We start from the raw sequence: 10,521 nt of genomic DNA, 5'->3' as shown, positions 1-10,521 counted from the left end.
AAGGTTGAACCTGACTGTGTGTTAAAACTTCAACTTCCATATGAGACCAAGGGAAGAGATGTTTATTTGGTGTAGAATCTATGTTTTCTAAACAGTATTACTTCTAAGGTCAGTTTGTTCAGACACCAGTATCACATGGAACTTTTAATAGGAAATGAGATATGGTAGATCTGTATAGGTTAGATTGAAATAGCAACACATCCCAAAGTAATTTGTGCATAGAAAAAGATGTATATTCAGCCCCACACTGAGGAACTGGGGGAAGATGCAGAGGTGTTGGACTTCCTCACCTGGATTGTTGCTGATGTTCTCACAAACATTGGGGACTGATGGCTTGATATGCTGAGCCCTCTGTCTTGGGGCTTGCCACTCTGAAGCTTGTTACTGCAAAGGAGAGGCTAAACCTGCTTACAACTGTGCCTAAGTGTCTCCCCATGAGTGCCTCCTTGTTGCTCAGATGAGGCCCTCTCTCTTTAACTAAGCAAAATTGGCAGGTGGTCTCACTGCTCTCCCCCTAAATGGGACCTGACTTCCAGGGGTGTAAATCTCTCTGGCAATGCAAAACATGACTCCCAGGGATGAATCTGGACCTGGCATCATGGGATTGAGGACATATTCTTGGCCAAAAGAGGGATGTGAAATTAAACCAAATAAAGCTTCAGTGACTGAGAAATTTCAAACTGAGTTAAGAGTTCACTCTGGTGGAAACTCTTCTGCACTATATAGATAATACTTTTTAGGCTTTAATGTACTGGAATAGCTAGAAGTAAATACCTGAAACTACCAAACTCCAACCCAGTAGCCTTGACTCTTGAAGATAATTGTATAACAATGTAGATTACAAGGGGTGACAGCATGATTGTGAAAACCTTGTTGATTGCACTGCCTTTATCCAGTGAATGGATGTATGATTAGAAAAATGAGGACAAAATCTAAATGAAAAATAGGGTGGGATGGGGGGATGACTTGGGTTTTCTTTTTTACTTTTCTTTTTTGTTCTTATTCTTATTCTTTCTGGTGTAAGGAAAATGTTCAAAAATAGTGGTGATGAATGCACAACTATATGATAGTACTGTGAACAGTTGATTGTACATCATGGATGATTGGTATGTGAATATATCTCAATAAAACTGAATTTAAAAAAAGATATACATTTATAGCATTTATAATCATTCATGTCTACTTTCTAAATTTGGGATTAAAATATGTGTTTAGATTAAACTAAACCTCAGACCTAATTAACAGCTAAAGTTAATAATGTATTACTTCATATGCATTTTAATGGAATCTTATTGAGATACCTTCATATACCAGATGATCATCCAAAGTATACAATCAGTTGTTCACAGTATAATCATATAGTTGTGATTTCATCACCACAATTTTGAACATTTTCATTACTCCAAAAGAATAAGAATAAAAATTAAAGAAAGAACACCCAACACATCCCATACCTCTTATCTTCTGCCACCCCTTATTTATTTACTATTTGGCTTTGTTTCCTTATCTGTCCATGCACTGTATAAAGGGAGTGTCAGTTGCAAAATTTTCACTAGTACATTGTCACACCTTAAGAACTATTTATTTATACAATCATCTTCAAGAGCCAAGGCTGCTAGAATACAGTTCAAAAGTTTCAGGTATTTCCTTCTAGCTCCTCCAATACACTAACAACTACAAAGGGCTAGCTGCATAATGTATAAGGGTAACCTTCACAATGGCCTGTTGACTCTATTTGAAATCTCTCAGCCACTGAAACTCTATTTTGCTTCACTTCTCTTCCCCCTTTTGGTCCAAGGAGGATTTCTCAATCCCCTGATGCCAGGGCCAGGGTTGTCACAAGTCATCATGCCCCACATTGCCAGCAAGAATTGAAACACTGAAAGTCAAGCCCCATGTAGTAGGGAGAGCAGTGAGTTTACCAGCAGAGATAGCTTAGAGAGAGTGGCCACATCTAGAAGCAAAAGAGGTTCTCTTGGGGTGACTCTTAGGGATAAGTATAAGTAGACTTATCTTCTCCTTTGCAGGAATATGTTTCATAAGGACAAGCCCCAAAATTGAGGGCTTGGCATATGAACTTGGATGTTCCTTATGCTTGTGAGAATATCAGGAATTCCCCAGGTGGGAAAGCTTAATATTTCCACATTTTCCTCAGATCCTCATGGAGGCTGTGGAAATACTTTTTTTCCTCTGCTCAAATTACTCTGAATTGTATCAGGGCATTACAATGACCTGCACAAACCAAGAATATCTCACTCCCTATTCAAGGTTCCATGTGATTATGGTGTTCAAGTTAAGTGACCATACAAGTTAAACTAGACAGTGTGCTACAGAAAATATAAATTTTTACCAAATAAATATCTCTTCCTTTGGTCTCACACAGAGGTTGAAGTTTTTTAAACAGCATTAATATCATTCTTTACCCTTTAGTCTGATTTGCCTTAGTCCTAACCACATCAGTTTTATTAATATCTGTAATTGAAGTCTGATCTCTTTTTCAGCATTTTAAACAGTTGCTGCATAGTTTAATATTGGTTTTCATAGCTGCAGAACTCTAGCTCTGAGTCTCAGGTGTCACACAGATACCTGAAGTTCCAGGGAATGGCAAGAATATACACAAAGAGCCCAGCATCTCAGAATTTAGAAATAACTGTGACAATTCAGGAATATATGTGACTGCTGTAAGAACTTACAATCTAGGAACCTTCAAAATAAGACATTACCTGATAACCTATGTTCTCAAGTTCAATTCCCAGAATTTTCATGTTATATTTAGTCCATACTAGTGAGGCATTACTAGTCTTTTAATTTCTGGCTTATTTCACTCAACATCTTGTGATCATGTTTCATTCATTTCATTCCATGCTCCACAATTTCCTTCCTTGCAGCCACTGACTTTTCCATTGTATGCATACACCACTGTTCACCCTTCCATTCCTCAGTTAAGGTACCCTTAGATCACCTCCATCCATTGCAAATTGTGAATAGTGCCACTATAAATACCAGTGTGCAAATATCAATCATGTCCCTGTTTTAAGTTCTTCCAAGTATAAACCTAACAATGGGGTTGCAGGATCATATGACAACCCTACACTTGGCCTCCTCTGGAACCACCTTGCCATCCAGGTGGGATGCAGCATTCTACTTCCTACCAACAGGGAATATGTACATCCCTCTCTCCACATATTCACCAGCACTTGTATATCTCTGTTTATTTTTTAAACTGCTTTATTCCCACATCATTCAATTCATTCCATTCTAAGTAAACAAACAATGGTTCTTGGTACAATCACATAGTTTTATATTCACCGCTACAATCTATATCAGGACGTGTGAATTTCTTCTACAAAGAAAATAGAGGAAAAAAATACTAAAAAAAAAATAAAAATTGAAAAAATAGAAAAGAAAAACTACAAAACTAACAACAAGAATCTCATACCCCTCCCTTATATCCCACTGTTATTGGGATTTAGATTTTGCATATTTCTTTGTTACGTTTCATGGAAGTATATTACAATGTTACTGTTAACTATAGACTCTCATTTGCATTGATTGTATTTTTCCATATACCATCCCATTTTTGACACCATGCAATGTTGACATTCATTTGTTCACCTTCATGTAAATACACTCTTATATTTGTATGTTTAATCACAATCATTATCCACTCTAGGTTTCACTGAGTTACACAGTCCCAGTGCTTATCTTCTTTTTTAAAACTTTATTCATCAAAAACTTAACAAAAATTCAAACAAAACAAAACAAAGGAATAAGAAACAAATATCCAAAATTAACTACATTGCTCTCAGTATGCTCCTAACATATCCCAAGAAAATTAATGAACTGTAGTCATTCCTGAGCATTCCCATATCATTAAGATTGCCCTCAATATCCTATATATTCTTATTAGATTATCATTCCCCCTTCAGTAGTTGCTGTCTATATCTAAGTTCCCTATATTCTATAATATATGACACTAGTTTTACATTTGGTACAGAGCTCATATTAGTGATATCATGCACTACCTCTCCTTTTGTATCTGATTTACTTCATTCAACATTATGTCCTCAGGTTTCATCCATGTAGTCATATGCTTCATGACCTCATTCTTTCTCACTACTGCATAGTGTTCCATTGTATGTATGTACCAGGTTTATTTATCCACTCATCTCATGTAGGGCATTTAGTTTGCTTCCATCTCATGGCAGTTGTGAACAATGCCACTATGAACACTGGTGTGCAAATATCTATTGATGTCACTGCTTTCAGGTCCACTGGATAAATATCGAGAAGAGAAATTGCTGGATTTAGGGTAACTCAATACCTAGTTTTCATAGGAATTGCCAAACTGTCTTCCAGAGTGGCTGAATAATTATAGTCCAACCAGCAATAAGCAAGTGTCCCAATTTTCTTCACATCTTCTCCAGCCTTTGTAGTTTCCTCTTTCATTAATGGTGGCCAGTCCTAATTGGTGTGAGTTGATACCACATTGTAGTCTTGATTTGCATCTCCCTAATAGTTAGAGAAGAGGAACATTTTTTCATGTGCTTTTTAGTCATTTGTATTTCCTTGTCAGAGAAATGTCTTTTCATATCTTTTGCCCATTTTATAATTGGGCTATTTGTACTAATGTCATTGAGTTGTAACATTTCTTTATGTATACAAGATATCAAGTCTCTTAACAGAGAGATATTTTCCAAACACTTTCTCCCATTGACTTGACTGCCTCTTCACATTTTTGATAAATTCTTTTGAGGTACAGAGGCATTTAATTCTGAGGAGTTCCTGTTTATCTATTTTTTTATTTCCTTGCTTGTGCTTCAGGTATAAGGCTTAAGAAGTGACCTCCTAATACTAGGTCTTGAAGATATTTCCCTACATTATCTTCTAAGAGTTTTATTGTGGAGTATCTTATATTGAGATCTTTGATCTATGCTTAATTAATTTTTGTATAGATTGTGAGTTAGGTGTCTTCTTTCATTCTTTTAGATATAGATATCCAAACACTCCAGCCCCATTTATTGAAGAAGCTGTTATGTCCCAATTTTTTGGATTTGGGGGCCTTATCAAAAATCAGTTGACCATATATCTGGGGGTCTTTCTGAATTCTCATTTGATTCCATTTATGAATATTTCTATCTTTGTGCCAATACCATGCTGTTTTGATTACTATGGCTTTATAGTAGGCTTCAAAGTCAGGCAGTGCATTTTCTCCCACTTCATTTTTCTTTTCTTTTTTTTTTTTTGGATTTTTTTAACAGTTTGAGGCATCTTTACCTTCTAAATAAAATTGAGGACTAGCTTTTCCAGGTCTGCAAAGTAAAATCAAATTTTGATGGGAATTGCATTAAATCTGTAGATCAGTTTGGATAGAATTGACATCTTAACTATGTTAGCCTTCCTATCCAGGAACACATAATATCTCTCCATCTCTTTATGTTGCATTCTATTTATTTTAGTAGAGATATATAATTTTCTGCATAGAGGTCTTTTACATCCCTGGATAAGTTTATTCCTAGGGTCTTAATTTTTTTAGTTGCTATTGAGAATAGAATCTTTTTCTTCAGTGTCTCTTTAATTACATCATTCCCAAGATTGCAAGAATAAGCTCCATGACCTGCAGAGGCTAAAAAGCCTCTGACCTTAGAGTTCTTATTTGTAAGAGGGGTTTTTTGAGTTTGAACATGTGTATTTTTGTGTGTGTTTATGTGTGTCTATGTGCATGCATGTTTGTGTGTTTCTGTGCGTGTGTGTGTTTCTGTATATGCATTTGTCTATGTGGGTGTGAGCATGTGTTTGTATGTTTTTGTACATTTGTTTCTGCATGTATGTGTGTTTCTGCATATGTGTTTCTATGTGTGTGCAAGTGTGGGTATGTGCATTTTACTGTATGTGTGCTTCTGTGCATCCATGTGTGCTTTATTGTATATGTGTGTATGTGTGTGATTATCTGGGTTTATCTCTTTCTGTGTGCTTTTCTTTATTTCTCTGTGTCTATGTGTATACATGAGTGTGTGTGTGTTTGAATTCTGAGCCAGCAGAGCTCACCTTCTGGCTGTGTGTACTGAGGTCTCTAAATGAGGCCCAGGGCACCTCTGGGCTCTGAGTGTGGGATACACAATGCTGAATCAGTTTTGCCAAAGAGAGTGGGTCCTGGGGGCTGGAGCTCCCTGTTCAGGGTTTTTACCTGTGAAAGGAACAGATGGAGAAGGGGGAGCCCTGACCCCCTATTGTCTCCATGCCCTCCCAGTTTCTGTGCTCATGACCCAGCAAAAAGGGCTCCAGCTACTGTAAAAGCCACCCATCTGCTCTCCCACCTAGAGGGATGCAGGTGAAGATCACTCCTACTTGGGCAAGCCTCCCATTTGCCCCTATGTGCAGGGTCACACTATGATAACCAGGCACACTGGACACTTATTCCTACATGGGCCCCTTCCTCCATTAAACAATATTTAAAATTATATTTATGAGTGTGTGGGAACACAGAATAAAACAGTCCAGGCTAGATTTGTTATTCCATATTGATTATTAGTTTCATTTTTTCTGTCTGATTTAAGAAAATTAAAACTAAATCACTCTCATGGGCCTCTAAAACTCTGTTGGGCCCTAAGCACTGTGTCTGCCTCAGTGGGTGGATTGGGCCCAACTTCACCACCTGGCACCAGTGCCCATGTTTGCACGGGTTTCTCAATGCTGCTGTAATATTTAACACCAATATAGTGCTTATAATAGCATGAATTTATGATCTTCCTTTTCTGGAGGTTGGAAGTCCGGAATGAGTCTCACTGGGCTTAAACCATCATGTGAGCATGGCTGGTTCCTTCTGGGGACCCTTGAGAGGAGATGCTGCTCCCTTACTCTTTTCATCTTCTAAGGGCAGCCATATTCCTTGGTGCATTCTCCCTCCTTCCAGGCAAACCTCTGAGCTCCTCAGGCTGCCATTTCTGCTTGTTCCTCTTCTGCCACCTCTTCCACATTTAAGGAATCTGTTGATTACCTTGGGTCCATCTGTATAATACAAGATCACCTCTTTTATTATAAGGTTAGCTAATTAGTAAACTTAATTCCACCTGCATCCTTAATTCCCCTTTTGCCATGGGACCTCAAAAACTCACAGGTTCCAGGTTTGGGTTGGGCATTATTCTGTCTGCCTCATTGTCCATACTTTTGACAATGTCCACTACCCTGATATTGGCAGAGTCATTCCACTGCCATGCCTCTAGTTGCATCTTCTCTGAGGACACATCTGTGTGCAAAGCCAGGTAAAATCCCTGCCCTTGGGGGACAATGAAGTGAGATGGGATAATTCCCCCAATAACAGTACAGCTACTTCCTGGGGAAGGGCCATGGGAGGATTGCCAGATATTAGCATTCTGTGGAGCAGGGAAGGGTTTAGGCAGGTAGAGCTTCTGAGAAGAGAAGGTCTGGGCTGCAACTGAGGGAGTTGGGCAATGGGATGGGCAATTAGGCAGAGGTGAAAGAGTCCTCTAACTGGTGTCTCTTGCAATCCTTCTACTCACCATCCCCGTGGGCCTGCTGAGTCCTGTTCTTTCTGTGCCTCCAGTCCTAAACCCCTTCCTCTGCCATTCTGGTCCATTCAGCTTTCCAGTCATGAGTTTCGTCCATGACTGTGTGACATGACATTGTTTCCTGGGCCTGCACCTCCATCTTTTCCAAGTTCAGCAAGACATTGATGGAATACCACTGTGGCTGCCTTTGTCCTTCACACCCTCCCAGCATTTCACAGCTGCCATGACATGCCCACTGCATTCCCCACTCATCCTTTGCAGGCCCCCTTGGGCTTGCCTGTGGGTCACCCTTCATGCCATTGTCCACAGGCTCTGGGCTGCCCATTGCTCTACCTATATTCCTATTCCATGCCCTCTGTTGAGCAGAAACATGATTTATCATGAGGCAGCTCCAAACCTCAAAATCTTATGTTCACACTGAAATTTTGGAATTTTCTGTCATTGAATATTTTCTTTTCTTTGAGCCAATAAACATTTTGGGCAGTAGGTTAACTCTCTTGTCACTAAGATTTATTCAGTAGTCTGTATGTGATGCTAGGGTCTTAGTTTCAGTTGGGCAGCCATTATACTTTATTGGATGCCTTAGGGCTTGTGGCTAGGGAATCTTGCATGTGATTTCTACTTTGGACCTTATTGAGGTGGAGCAGAACATGGGCCTCTTCCTCAGGAATTTGGTTAAGACTTCGAGCCCAGGGTCCCTCCCTTGGCACAGGCCCCCTACCCTAGCTTACACCCCCTGCTGCAGCCCCACCTTGCTTTGGACCCCTCTCAGTGCACACCACTCCCAGCTCAGAGCCCTTCATGAGCTCAGGACACTGAGATCTGAACCCCTTTTGCATGTATTTGCCAAGAACTGACAGCATTGTTATTGAATATTATCTTATTGATTCATTTGAAACATAATTTAAATACACACAAATATGTGTTGTATATAAGTGCATTTATATGCAGTAAAATACATATCTTACATGATAAAAATCCTAGAGATAAAGTATGTACCACTTTGGATAAACTCACTCCCTTTTTTGCTGCTAACTTGATAGAAGGAACCAACACATTTAGCAAACTGTGTTGCAAGCCAGGGTCAGTTTTGGGGGAAAGGCCTTGACAGATTCTGCTTTAGATTATTGACTACTTTTCATCATCTCTGCCCCACTCATATAGAATTTAGCTGTTGGACATATAGAAAAATCAGTTTCCCTAATGTCTTAAGGCCTTGCTCCATCTCTCCTTAAGAAGAAGGCTTCCACCTGGATACTTCTGTATGTCTGTTTCATTTTTCATTTTCAAGAACTAAAACCAGATCTGTGATAATTAGCAAAGCCCAGGATGTTAACTGAAGTTGCTGGTGTTTTACTGTCACTCTAACTGTTCTGATGCCTGGACCCACTTATTTCTGGGTGCTGCTTGGCTTGTTTCTGCCTCAGGGCATTTCCACTTGCTCATTCCTCTTTATGACTGGCTTTTCTCTATGCCTCTTCGTGGTTGACACCATCATTTCTTAATAGTCTCTATGCAAATTTCACATTTTAAGAACCACATTCCAGGAACACATGTATTGAAAATCCTCTTTATGTTCTACCAACAAATATTTTTGACTAACTTATCAGGCAAATTACTTAAAATTTATATCTATAACTCAATTTAAAGAGGAAATGTCAATATATACTCTCATGAATTTTTTCCTATTGATATTCCAGTGCACTTTTATTCAACCATAATTACCAAAGTGCTGGATTTGGTCCCTGTGCCTCTGACCCCACAGCCCCTCCCATTCTCTCTGATGTGGGAGACACACTGCAAGCAGTTGTTAACTATTTCACATCCACACTCTTCTTTTGATATACTTTCCTAAAGTCTCATATAAGGGTTTTGTTTGATTAATATCATTGATGTCTATGTCCTAAGAAACTTCTGTGGGTCACTGCATTAAACCTTCAGAAAAGACAAAAGGGCTGAGCATCATCACCCCCAATATACAGAATAGGAAATGGGGATCAGAAGGTCACTTGATCCACTTTGATGATCCAAGAGTATTCCTGGACCTTCAACATGACACTCAGCAGTTTTATTTAGACCATTTCTTCCACAAGGGCCCAGGTAGCAAAGAAAGGATGAAAAATGAAGAATAGGAAAGTCAGAGTTAATAAAATGTGCAGAATTTCTGTTTGGAATGATGATGGGAAAGTTTCAGTAATTGATGTTGGTGTTGTCACAGCATTGTGAATGTGATTGATTGCAATGAATTATACATTTGAATGTGGTTAAAGGGGGGAAATTTTAGGTTTTATATATGTACTAGAAATAATTAGAATACACTAACTCAGAGCCAGAATCTAGAGTCCAGGTTATCAGGGGACAAGGTGGGAATAGGGAATGGGAAGTTAAGGCTTCACATTCCATATGCATATTCAAATGTACAGGTTTGTATTTGGAATGATTGAAATGTTTTGTTAATGATGATGGTGATGGTAGCACAACATTGTGAATGAAATTAACAGTAATAAAAATATATCTGAATGTGATTACAAGTGGAAATGTTAGATTGTATATATGGTAACAATAAAAATTTTAAAAAATCCATGGAACTACACTACACAATGAATCCTAAGTTAAACCAAGGACTATAATTACTAGTACAATTATAAAAAATGCTTTCATCAATTGTAACAAATGTACTACAACAACACAAGATATGGATAATAGGATGGTGTATGGAAATCCTGTCTTTTATACAGGATTGATCTGCATACCAACAGCTTGTCTAATTAAAAAATTACTTGCTAGTATTAGTATTAATAATTTGAGTTTTTTGCATACTCACATAAGAAATCCATGTTGCCAGAGTTCTTCAATTTTGTTTAGAATCAGGACATGAGATAAAGAGCCTTACAATATTTCTGCAATCCTTGCCTAAGCTGTTGGCCTTAGTGCAGCCAATGAAGATGTACTCCTCTAAATATTTCAGAAAATTCCATTTTCAGTGTATTTA

This window comes from Choloepus didactylus, chromosome 4 (genome assembly GCF_015220235.1).
Source record: "Choloepus didactylus isolate mChoDid1 chromosome 4, mChoDid1.pri, whole genome shotgun sequence".
Lineage (NCBI taxonomy): Eukaryota > Metazoa > Chordata > Mammalia > Pilosa > Megalonychidae > Choloepus > Choloepus didactylus.
Note: the sequence above shows the minus strand (reverse complement) of the source record.